Here is a 12,354-nt window from a genome sequence, read left to right as displayed (position 1 = left end):
GGATGGCAGTGGAGTTGGGCCTTGAGTTGGGGAGCTCGTGCTGAAGGACACAGTGGGTGAATTAAGGTGGGACACCGGCTGGGGAGACGTGGCTTTCAGTCCTGGGTCTGCGCTAGGTCGTTATGAATGTTGAGAAGGTCGTGTCCCTTCTCTAGGCCTGTTTCCCGAGGGACTGGTGCGGCGGCATGGGAGGGGAGCGGGGTAGGGACCGCTTGGCAGAACAGAGCGGCGGACAGGCCGGCCGGCTCGGGGTGCTGATGCAGCCGTCACTCCGCGAGAGTGGCCGGGCTTGGCGGCCGAGCTGGAACACAGCGTGTAAGTCTGTCGCGGGCCCTTCAGCAGGGCTGGGGGCCGGCGGGGGCCATGGGACAAAGATGCTCTTGGAAGAAGGGACCTTGGTGCCCCGGAGGGAGAGCACCTTGGTCTCCGACCGCTAGAGGGCGCTGCCTTCCGGCTGCGGTCGGAGGTGACCCTCTACCCGCTCCTCGCACTTCGTCCGCCCAGCCTTCCGCCCCTGTGCCGCCCGGGCGCGGGGTGGGGCCGGCCGGAACCCTAAGCTGGGAGTGGAGATGAGGCCAGGGCGTGGTGTAACACCGGCTCTGGTGGGTCCTGGAGACTCGGCCTGTGCTAGAGCAGCAGGTGACCCTCAGTAGCGGGGAGGGGGCTGGAGGCGGGAAGTCTGGAACTTTCTGGGCCCACTGTAAGCCACGGGCAGGTCTCCCCTCCCTGATCAAACGCGGCGCCGCAGAGCGGGCAGGGACGAGAGAGCAGATCACGTTGGCCTCCTCGCCTGAGCCTTCCCTGGGGCTCCCAAACCGCCTTGGCCGCCCGGCAGCCAGCGCCCTCTCCCCGCTCTGCAAGTCGGAGGCTCCCCGGTTCGGTGGGCCTGGAGCTGCGGGGACTCCTGCCTTCAAATCCAAGCTACTTCACCTCGCTCAGCCTCACATTCCTCTTGTGTTTAAAGCTACCTCATGGGAATGTTGTGATGGTGAAATGACACATAAAGCTTTGCCCACGGTTTTCTGGGGAGTGACTGTCGCTGTGGGGACAAGATTGTAAGGAAGAGACTCCATTATCTGCCACCAAAGCCCAAATCTAACCTCTCAGGAGCTGAAAGATCAGCTCTAACTCCGCAAATTCCTCTCTATGTAGATCTCCCATGGAACTGAAAATGATGCCCAGAGAAAAGCATGTGGAGCCCCTTCTCAGAATAACATTTAAAAATTAAAATCCATAGAATGACAAAGAAAACAAATTATAACAAGGCAGTTGTCAAAACATTAGAAGAACGTGTGATAGAGTAGTAGCTTCTTTAGATATAGCATCGGCCCAATAACTATGGTAATTTCGTAGTAGTGATGAGTGTAAATGACATGTGGAGAAATCTGTAGCAACTGTAATGAGATTTGAAAATATCTGTGGTTTCTAGTGGTGGCAAATTCTACTGTAGTTCATTGCCTACATTCATGGTTGAAGCAAATGCTAACTTTCAATGAAAGATTTGTGAAAATAAGGATGTATTTCTCCCCCAAATTCACAAATCCCATGAATAAATCTATTCATGGACCTCTTGGAAGTCCAAGTTAAGAACTCCTGCAGACCAGGTTCCTCGTTTTGCAGGTAGAAAAACTTAGGCAACCGGGTCTCTTGATTCTTAAACTAAAGGTCTGCACTGAGGGGCATAACTCTGGTATTTGGGGAAAGTGATCTCTAAACCACTTTTTTCACCTTAGAATTTCCAGGTTTACTCTGCCAAAAACACACCAGTGGCTAGAAGCCTCCCTTGTTTGTATCACCCCAGAGTGCACCACCTGGGACATGAACTTCCCTCAGAAGTGCCTCCCAGGGCCAGCTCCAAACTGCGTGGAGCCCTGGGGCTTGAACCAGCTCAAGCCTTGCAGGCTCCAGTGGGGGTTGATCCAAACCTTGGTAACTTTCTTCCAGTAATTCTTTTTTTTTTTTTGAGACAGTCTCACTCTGTTGCCCGAGCTAGAGTGCCATGGCGTCAGCCTAGCTCACAGCAACCTCAAACTCCTGGGCTCAAGCAATCCTCCTGCCTCAGCCTCCCAAGTAGCTGGGACTACAGGTGTGCGCCACCATGCCCAGCTAATTTTTTTCTATATATATTTTTAGTTGTCCAGGTAATTTATTTCTATTTTTAGTAGAGACGGGTCTCTCTCTCTCTTGCTCAGGCTGGTCTCCAACTCCAGAGCTCAAATAATCCACCCTCCTGGGCCTCCCAGAGTGCTAGGATTACAAGGCATGAGCCACTGCCCCAGCCGCTCCAGTAATTCTTTATCTCCTTTTTGTTTGTAAAAATGACCCTTTGTCTTTCATTCCCCCACCCTGCCCCCACTGGGGCACTGAACAAAATAAGGTAACCTGGAGGATTTCGAACAACACAAGGGATTGAGGCTCTGTCAGCTAAAGCTCCTTTAAGGTATTCACCTGGATCTCCCTCCCGTGAACACAGTGTGGCTCTTTCCCATTTGAGGAATGTCAGAATGGGGCCAGGATCCCTGAAAGCCCATGAAAGAAGAGTGAGCATGCCAGCCTGGCTGGCACAAGTAACCTTCTCTTCCCTAGGCTCCTGAGGGCAGAGGACATTTCCCTTCAAGAAGCAAGTTTCAGCCAGCCGTGGTGATGCACTTGTAGTCCCAGCTACTCACTCAGGAGGCTGAGGTAGGAGGATCACTTGAACCCAGGAGTTCCAGGCTGCAGTGAGCTGTGATCACATCACTACACTCGCGACCTGTCCTCACCTGAGCAGTTCTGTCAACTGTCCCATCCTCCTCCCAGACCCCAAGCCCCCAATATGCCTCTTTACCTCAGGGCAGAAGTTCTTTCTTGCTCTCAGATGGGGGGCTCACGCTGAATGAGCTCTCAGCCCTCAGATTGTTCTTTGGTTTGTTAAAACCCCATCTCCCCACTTTCGTCATTGCTCATGCCTTCAGGACTGTTACAGTTGGTCTTTGAAAACCACAGAGTGGGTTTTAGCAGTCAGAGGTCTTCCTACCCCCCTTTCCTCCACCCCCACTGTGGACTTTTGTCTCCTTTCTCTCCTGCACCTCCTCCTCCGCTTCTTTCTCTTTTTCCTCTTCCTTTTTTCTTCTTTCTTTTTTTTTCTTTTCTTTTCTTTTTTTTTTTTTTTGGTATTAGTAGACTAAGGTGCTGAGAGGGCTGAGAAAAACCACCCCTTAAAATTGTTTTCTTTACCTTAGGAGACAAAGATTTTTTGCTTGGTAATTTATAATAAAGATAGGATTGATAATAGAATAACTAGACGATAAAAGGACAGAATGTGCCCTCAAGTATCAAGAGGAGTGCCAAGTGGGCCTGGTGCGGTGGTTTGGGAGGCTGAGGTGGGAGGACCGCTTGAGCCCAGGAGTATGAGGTTGCAGTGAGCTATGATGATGCCACTGCACTCCAGCCTGGGTGACAGAGTGAGACTCTGACTCTAAAAAAAAAAAAAAAAAAGGTACCATGTCTTTTTCTGAGAGTAGGTTTTAATTAGGGGTAAGAGAACAGCGCTGCTCCAGGCTGAAGGGGAAGAAGGGCAGGGAGCTGTCATGGAGCCTGGAGTGAGGGGGTGGTGCACAGGGGAAATGGGGAGCGGGGGCACCCAAAGTGGTTCTGCATGTGAGGGTGAGAGGATAGATGACTAACCCTATCTCCTCACCCTCTTCTTTTCCCTTCCCCTCTCCTCTCCTCTCCTCTCCTCTCTCCCTCCTCTCCTCTGCTCTTCTCTCTTCTTTGAGACAGAGTCTCCTCTGTTGCCCAGGCTAGAGTGCAGTGGCATCATCATAGTTCACTGCAACCTCAAACTCCTGGGCTCAAGCGATCCTCCTGCCTCAGCCTCCCAAGTAGCTGGGACTACGGGGATACACCACCATGCCTGGCTAATTTTTCTATTTTTAGTAGAGACAGGTCTCACTCTTGCTCAGGCTGGTCTTGAACTCCTGAGCTCAAGGGATCCTCCTGCCTCAGCCTCCCAGTGTGCTAGGATTACAGGTGTGAGCCACCGCTCCTGGCCTTCCTCACCCATATCTAGTCTGTTCTGTTCCTTCTTGGTCAGTGTTAGCTGGAGAGATTGCAATGATTATTCCTAAATTCTTGGGTAGTACCCTTTAAATGGTAAGAGCATTGGTCTGAGAATTAGAAGCTTTGGGCTCTAGGTCCTGCAAGGCTGGGCCAGGCCCTGTGCCAGAGGATCCCAGCACAACAGGGAGCCCTGTGGTTTTGGAGCAAACACATGTCATGATTGCCAGCAGTGCCAGGCTACTCAGAAGCTCAAGTGGGGAGAGGGTTGGGGGAAATTTTCCATAACTAATCTAGAGTCACTCTCCCCTTGTTATTCCTGTTATTGTTTTAAGTAGTACTCTGTGGTTCTAAAAACAGTAAAATGCTCTGGGGTTTGAGCATGCCCAGTTGGCCCCAGTGAAGCCATCATCCGATGAGACAGACATCAGAAACACTTCCTCATGCCATCAGAGTGTTCAGCTTTCACAGCAGAATGAGTCCATTCCAGGACTGTGGGGGGGTGGGAACCCATGTTGAGAAGGGGCATCTCTCACCCCCATCCCGGTCACAGGACACCTAGCCCCGCAGATATAAACCGCTAAACTGGGGCCTGGTCTCTGGTATACCGGTATCCTCATTTGCTGTCTCTATGACAGTGATCAAATGTGTGACCTCTGTTCCCTAAAATGGAGATTTGTCCATATGTGGCTCTGTGCGACATCTTCCAAAGGTTGGCTATGAGTGCATTCAGCATTTCTCATCCTCGGCGGGCTGTATTGATTATTGTGAACATGAAGAGAAGTTAAAGCTAACCACAGCTGTGGATGTGTGAGGGTGGGGCCCCTTGAGTACTAGCAGACACACACGTATTCATGCTGGTTATTGTGAAAACCTCAAAGTTCTGTAAAGACCTCAAGGCTCAAAACTGAATCACGGTGGGTTTCCTTCTTACCTGTCATGCAGTGTCCATCCATCCTGCAGACAGTTGCATGCATAGTTCTTTTAAAATGCTGCTTTTGATCACTCTTCACTGAAGGTTATTTTGTGCCAGGCACTGTGAGGTTGTTGATGACTGAGCTGGGCCTATTCTCAAGGGGAGCATGCTTTGTTGGGAGAGGTGCATGTCCCCGTGAGGCAAGGCAGAATGCACTACGAACTGTAAATACCCTAGAAGTGAGAGAAAACCCAGGAAGGAGGGAAGAAAAGGAGTCTGCCCATGGGTCAGACATTGTTAGACACTCTGCACGAACAGAGTGACATTCGAATTGAGCTTTTAAAGAAGGTAGGATTTCAAAAGGCAGGGTTAGAGGAACAGAACGAACCAACAAGGAATAGGGACATATGGAGCTTCTTTGGAAACCAATGAAGCAGTGAAGTGGCTAGATTATAGGCTGTCTCTTGCTCATCCACAGCCTCCCTAATATTTACCCTGTGGGCCTTTTTTTTTTTTTTTCCTTTAGAGACAGAGTTTTGCTCTGTTGTCCAGGCTGCAGTGCAGTGGCACCGTCACAGCTCACTGTCGTCTGAAATTCCTGTGCTCAAGCGATCCTCCTTGCTTCAGCCTCCAGAGTAGCTGGGACTACAGGCACACACCACCACTTTCAGCTAATTTTTCTATTTTTTGTAGATAAGGTGTCTTGCTCTTGCTCTGGCTGGTCTCAAACTCCTGGCCTCAAGCCATCCTCCACCTTGGCCTCCCAGAGTGCTAGATTACAGGTGTGAGCCACTGCACCCAACCTAATTTAAAAAAATTTTTTCATAGAGACAGGATCTTGCTATGTTGCCCAGGTTAGTCTCAAATTCCTGGACTCAAGTGATCCTTCTGCCTCCCAAAGTGCTAGGATTACAGGTGTGAGCCACATGGCTTTGAATGTCTAAGATACCTGAGTCCAGTTATGCAATTTAGCCATTGTCATTGTTTTCAAGATATTAATAGCAAGTGCTTCACCATTTAAAAAAAAGAAAGCAAAACTGGATGGATATTGAATGACATGTTTATCTTACTTCTGTAGAATTGTGGGGTTTCAGAAGTGAAAGGGACTGCAGCAGTCATCTAGTTCAGTCCCTGGAAGTGTGCAGAAACTTCTATGCCAGTGGTTTTCAAACTTGAGAATGTATCAGAATCACCAGGAGGGCTTGTGAAAATACAGATGGCTGGGCCCAGCCGCAGAGTTTCTGATGGAGGTATGGGGTAGAGACCAAGAAGTTATATTTCTGACAAGTCCCCAGGTGCTGCTGCTGCTGCTGCAATGCTCCCTGCAAACTGTTCTGGGTTACACTGCGTGTGTCCTCTACTTGAATCACTCTAGTGGCGTGTAGCTCACTACCACCCAAAGTACCTACCCCATATTTCTTGTTGAACACCTCCGGTTATTTAAAAATTCTTCCTTGTGTTGCCTTCAGACATGCCTCCCTTTAACTTTCAACCATTGCTCTGTCGAGGGCTCCCCAGAGGACGTGTCTGTGGATGGTGGTTAAGTCACGGGCACAGGAGTCAGACTGCCTGGCTTTGTATCCTGACTCCACCACTTACCCGGTGACCTTGGGAAAGTTGTTCAACTTTTCTGAATTTTCCTCAACTGTAGAGTGGGAATAATAGCACTTACTGATGTTTAGAATACATGAGAAAAAGTACGTAAAATAATTAGCGTGATGCTCAGCACATAGTATTCAATAGATGTGGGCTAGTATCGTTACCTAGTTTTCCTTTTTTACTTGGTGTGTGTGGGTCTGTGCGGTGCTGGCGGGGCAGAGCGCCAACCACCTTGGCCCGCCCCAGGGCTTACCCTGCTTTGTGACAGCCGTGGCATTGGTGGGCAGCACCAGTGGCGGTGAGGAAGCACATCAGGGGCTCCCAGGGCCTGGTGGGAGGCCCGGCTTCTCCCCTGGAGAAGGGGGGTTCGGGGTGAGCTGACACCTGGCACAGCCAACAGTTTTCTAGAAGGAAACCAAGCCTCTGAGGGCCAGGGGGCATTTAGAGCAAAGCTGAACAGGCATTTTTGCGCCCGCCTCCAGCCACCGACCGTCACTGCTGGCCTCTTGCCCAGAGTCCTCAGTTATATTAATATAATATGAAGAGGGAGTCAGAGCTGTTTTATTGTGGAGACAGGGGTGACAGCTTCAGGGCTTTGGGTGTCAAGATGACAAGGCAGGCCCTGGGAAGAACATCTCTCTCGGCCTCTATTCTATTCTAATTTCCAGTCTGCAGTGAATGGCTGACGAGGAAAGCTCAAGTTCTGTCTTCTTAAATAGAAGGCAGAGAAAATCTGTCTGCCCAAATTACTGAAGTGTCGTGGAGAGTGTGCCCTGCCCCTCCCTGGTCACAGAGGACACCATGTTCCTTTGCAGCCAGGTCTCCTGCCGGTGGGAGACCAGAGCCGTGGGGCTGCTGGCTTGAACGCTGCCACCTGCTCTGCACACTGATTTCTACACAGTTTCTCCAGGACTCACCAGCCTGATGGCAGAAGTGGCTGCAGTCACAGCTCTGTCTGTCCTGCGGGCTGGGGCTCCCCCTACTCACCGCGGCAAAGCCACACCCTGCTGTGTGAATAAGCGGGAGGAGGCTTCTTTCCCCAACGCAGGGCCACATTGCCTCCTGGACACCAAAGTAACAGGCTGCGTGGCCCCGCAGCTCCCGATCCCCCATCCTCCTCTGCTCATCGCCTCCTCCAAGCTGCCCCCACACCGTCCATGCAAATCCCAGCTCTGTATTTGGCCAAAGAAGTTGGGGAAACTGCTCTCCCACTCTTGGAGATGTTCATTCTTTCTCAGCCTTCCCGCAAGCACTGGGAATCTCAGGCCTTCTTGATGCCTAGGTCTTTGGATCAAGGGTTTAACATTTTACCCTCCTGGATATTTCCAGTTGGTTCAGAGGAAAGGAAAAGACAGTGTTCAGTGAAGGACACACTTCCGAGAGTGGCGCTGCAGGCACGCCTACAGCTGGCTGGCACGGAGGCTGCACCCCACCCTAAGGGAAATCACATGGGACCGTCCTCATCCTGACTTGGGCTTCTGAGGAGAAAATGTGCCTTCTTCAGTGGATAGTGAAGATGAGCATTGCTTTCTCCTGGCATGTTAGAATCGCAAGCAGTGGGGAAGACAGGGTGGGCACGATGAGTTAGCTCTCCAAGCTGGAATGTCGGGGGCCCTGGGACTGCACCGATGGAGGTAATGCTGTAGGGGTGTCTTTCAGTCATGCCACAGACTTGGGCCACTAGGCTGCTCCTGGTTCCTGAGCTCTCCTCACTGACCCTTTACCTCTGGATGGGATGGTCCCCTGGCTCTCTGTGAGGGCTGCGGTCAGGCTGAGGGTGTGGCCTTGAGATCCCTGGCACATGCCTTGCTCTCCTGTTCCCTAGCCTGTCCCTCTGGGGGCCCTTGAGAAGCTGGCCCTTTAAGACAGGGTCCAAACTTCCCAAGGGCCACTGATCATTTCTGTATGTCTGAGAAAGGGCCAATCAGACACCCTTTTAACCCACACTCCAAGAGTGCCCAGACCTCAGAACCTTCAGGAACCCAGAACATGGCATGTTCTTGCTCTGCACCTCAGTTTTTCTTTAGGTGGAAAAGGATTGTGTATTCTGACCCCTCTGCTGGGAAAAGAAGGAGTGAGTGACTACACAAATATGCTTTGCAGCCAGCCTGCATGTGTTAATAATTCACAGCTCTCTGGGGGTCCTCAGGCCTCCCCTGTCCTGACACCTGGTTACAGAAGAAAACTAGAAAGTTCCAATCAGCAATCGTATGGGGCCACAGTGTGTGCTGCAGCAAAGCAGAGTGGCATCGCCCCTCCTCCCACCATCACCTTATTGTAAAACATTTATCTCAGTCTTGCATCTGGACCCTGGCCTAATAAATTCCTCCAAAGGTATGCGAACTGCACAGGCTGCCCCTTCAGGTGGTGGATAGGGCCAGAGTAACATAGAGAAGAGTCATAAACAGTGACCCTGGACAGAGACAGAAATCCACTGGAGCTTAAAATGCCAGGCTCCGAGTAAGTTAATGAGCTACTAAAAGACAAGGTCATACTGGGACAATTGGATCTGAAGTTGGAGTAAAAATTTGGGGATACCAGGGATGGTCCCTACTGGGCCAGGCAGACTAGTGTAGTAGAGTGTTGGCCATTGAAGCAAAAGCACAGGGTATTAGCCATGGCTGTGCTGTGAGTGATCTTGGAGTGACTTTGGCTAAGTCACTTCACCTTTCTGGGTCTTTGTTTCATAGTCAAAAAATTGAGGTGATACAATTCAACAACAACAAAACAACTTGTTTTAAAAAATGGACAAAGGACTTGAATAGACATTTCTTCAAAGAAGATATACAAATGGCCAATAGCTCATGCAAAGATGCTCAACAACATTAGTCATTAGGGAAACGCAAATCAAAACCACAATGAAATGTCACCTCAAACCTATCGGGATGGCCCCCATCAAAGAAAACCCATAAAATAACAAGTGTTCATGAGGATGTGGAGACATTGGAACTCTTGTGCACTGCTGGTGGGAATGTGAAATGGTGCAGAACACTGTGGAAAACAGTAATTCTGGGGGGCTTAAAAATTAAACATATGATTCAGCAATTCCACTTCTGGGCATATGCCCAAAAGAGTTGAAAGCAGGGACTTGAGCAGATATTTGTACACCCTGTTCATAGCTGCATTGTTGACAATTAGCCAAAAGATGGTAGCAACTCATTCAATGACAGATGAATAGATAAATAGAATGTGGTATATACATACAATGGATTATTAGTCAGCCTTCAAAAGGAAGGAGATTCTGACACATATTAAAACGTGGATGAACCTTCAAGACAATTTTCTAAGTGAAATAAGCTAGTCACAAAAAGGATAAATAGTATATGATTCCACTTACATGGGGCACCTGGAATAGTCAAATTCATAGAGACAGAAAGTAGAATGGTGGTTGCCAGAGTCTGAGGAGAAGGAGGAATGAGAAGTTATTATTTAATGAGTAAAAATTTCAGTTTGGGGAGATGAAAAAGTTCTGGAGATGGATAGTGCTGATGATTGTACAATGTGAACATACTTAATGCCACTGAACTGTACTCTCAATAATGGTTAAAATGGTAAAATTTTTGTTATGTATATTTTACCCGAATTTAAAAAAGAATTGAGGTGGAGAGATCAAAACTTCCTGACCAGATTGCTCAGGTGTGCCACATGTAGGTTACTGGCATGCCAAGGTGAGGATCCCTTCCACTTTTGAATAGACCACACAGGGCCAAGTACGGCCGAAACCCTCAGGAGCTCACTTCCAGCCTTGAGGAGCTGCTGTTTCTTACTCCAGTATGCTATACACATATTGGAATATTTAAAATTTCTTATTTCTTAACCTCCTTGTCAAATATAATATATACACACAATAAGTGCATAAAATAAAAATGTGTAGCTCAATTACTAATCATAAAACTTGTGTAACCACCACTTCGCTCAAGAACTAGAATCTTGCCAGCATCTCAGAAGTCAGGATATTATGTTACCACCTTTAGCAGGCAGCCCTCAAAGTTCTGCTCCGTGTTTGGACATTATATAAATGGAATCCTAAAATGAAAACAAAGGAAATATAGCTACATACAGCAACATGGGTGAATCCGATAAACATATTGAATGAAATAAACCAGACATAAAAGGAATCCATCAGAACGATTTGTTGGATGGAACAAAAACAGCCTTTACTTCTGTTTTTTGTCATAAGTCAACTGTTCATATATATGTGGGTCTGTTTTGGGGCTTTCTAATCTATTTCAATTGTTCATTTGTCTATCTTGTGCCAATACCTTATTGTAGTAATTACTGTCACTCTACTGTCCTGATATACAGTAGAGCAACTCTTTCCTTATTCTTATTTTTCAAGCTAGTTTGTCAGGTTCCACCAAAAACCAAACAAACAAAAACAAACAAACCCTTTGGGAAATTTGATTGGAAATATTACATTGACCTGTAGATCAGTTTGGACAGAAGTGACAGTGTTGAGTTTTTCAATCCATGAATATGGTATAATCTTCATTTACTTAGATTTTATTTAGTTGCTTTCAATGACATTTTATGGTTTTAAAGTTTTCTATGTCAAAATGTTAATCCCTTCAACCTCTGGGGAGTCTGGGTAAAGTGTGGGGTAGCTGGCCCAAGGGAGAGAGAGGAACAGAAAACCCCCATCTGTTCACCCTGTGAACTATACAACTGTTATCAATTTCTATGCGTGACATGGTGGGGAGAATATTGGGAAACATTAGGAAGTCTTCCTAGTTCTCTGTTTCTGACAAATTAGTTGCACAAAATGCTGGGTTGTGAGCAGACACAAATGCCATCCATAATGCCCCCCAATATGCCAAAGTCCTGAATTGCCCACCATGTACTTCTAGCCCATTTATTTTTATAAGCCTGTTTGTACAATGTGTCCATAAATTAAGAGGGCCTATTCTTGAAAAAATGATAATAACAATGTTAGTATGTACTGAGCATTTGCAGGTCTGAACACTATACAAATGTTTTCTTAAGTCTCTGAGCAATCCTCTGTAAAATATTATCTATATTTTACAGATGAAAATGCTGGATCTTTGAGAGGCAAAGTACTAAGTGGTAGAACCATTTCTGGTAGACTAGATAATTTAAAAACCCTCGCTCTATAAAGTTCATAGAAATACTGGGTAAAATATCTCAAACATTTTTTTCAACTAGATAACAGAGCTTAGAAAAAAGGAAAATAAATCTCTTAGGTCCAGAAATGAAGAGAAAGCTGCAAACCAGTAACCCAAGTGGTTTGTTTTCAGAGGGTCACTTTGGGACAGGAGCTAAGATCTAGGAACTGAGACCTCTACATAGAGCCGAGACCCTCAAAGGCTGCATTCTTAGTGAAAGTGTGGGCTAAAAGCCAGCCCCACTGGCAAGAGGATATTTGTTTGTTTATTTATTCAATAACATTTTCTGAAAGCTTACTATCTGCTAGGCTTATATTCCAGGCACTTAGCATACAGTGGCAAAAATACAAATCCCTGCTCTTGGGGGAATTTTGGTAGGGGCAAGGCAGAAAATAATAAGTAAATATAATATATAAGTAAGATAAAAAGATGTTTATAGAAAACAATGGAACAGGAAAAAAAGAGATCAGTGGGATAACAAGGAAACAGTCTATCTTGGCCCAGAGACTCTGGGAAGAAAGAAGAATTGTCTTTGCAAATTTCAAGCCACAAATCTGCCTTGGGAGAAGGAGGAAGCTGGGGTTGTAACTGACATTAATTATTTGCATGATCCAGAAAGCCAAGGCAAGTAATTAACATAAATTGGTCCCAGGTTGTTAGTGCCTTTCCTCACAGTTC

Source organism: Lemur catta, chromosome 3 (assembly GCF_020740605.2).
Source record: "Lemur catta isolate mLemCat1 chromosome 3, mLemCat1.pri, whole genome shotgun sequence".
Lineage (NCBI taxonomy): Eukaryota > Metazoa > Chordata > Mammalia > Primates > Lemuridae > Lemur > Lemur catta.
This window is presented reverse-complemented; position numbering follows the sequence as displayed.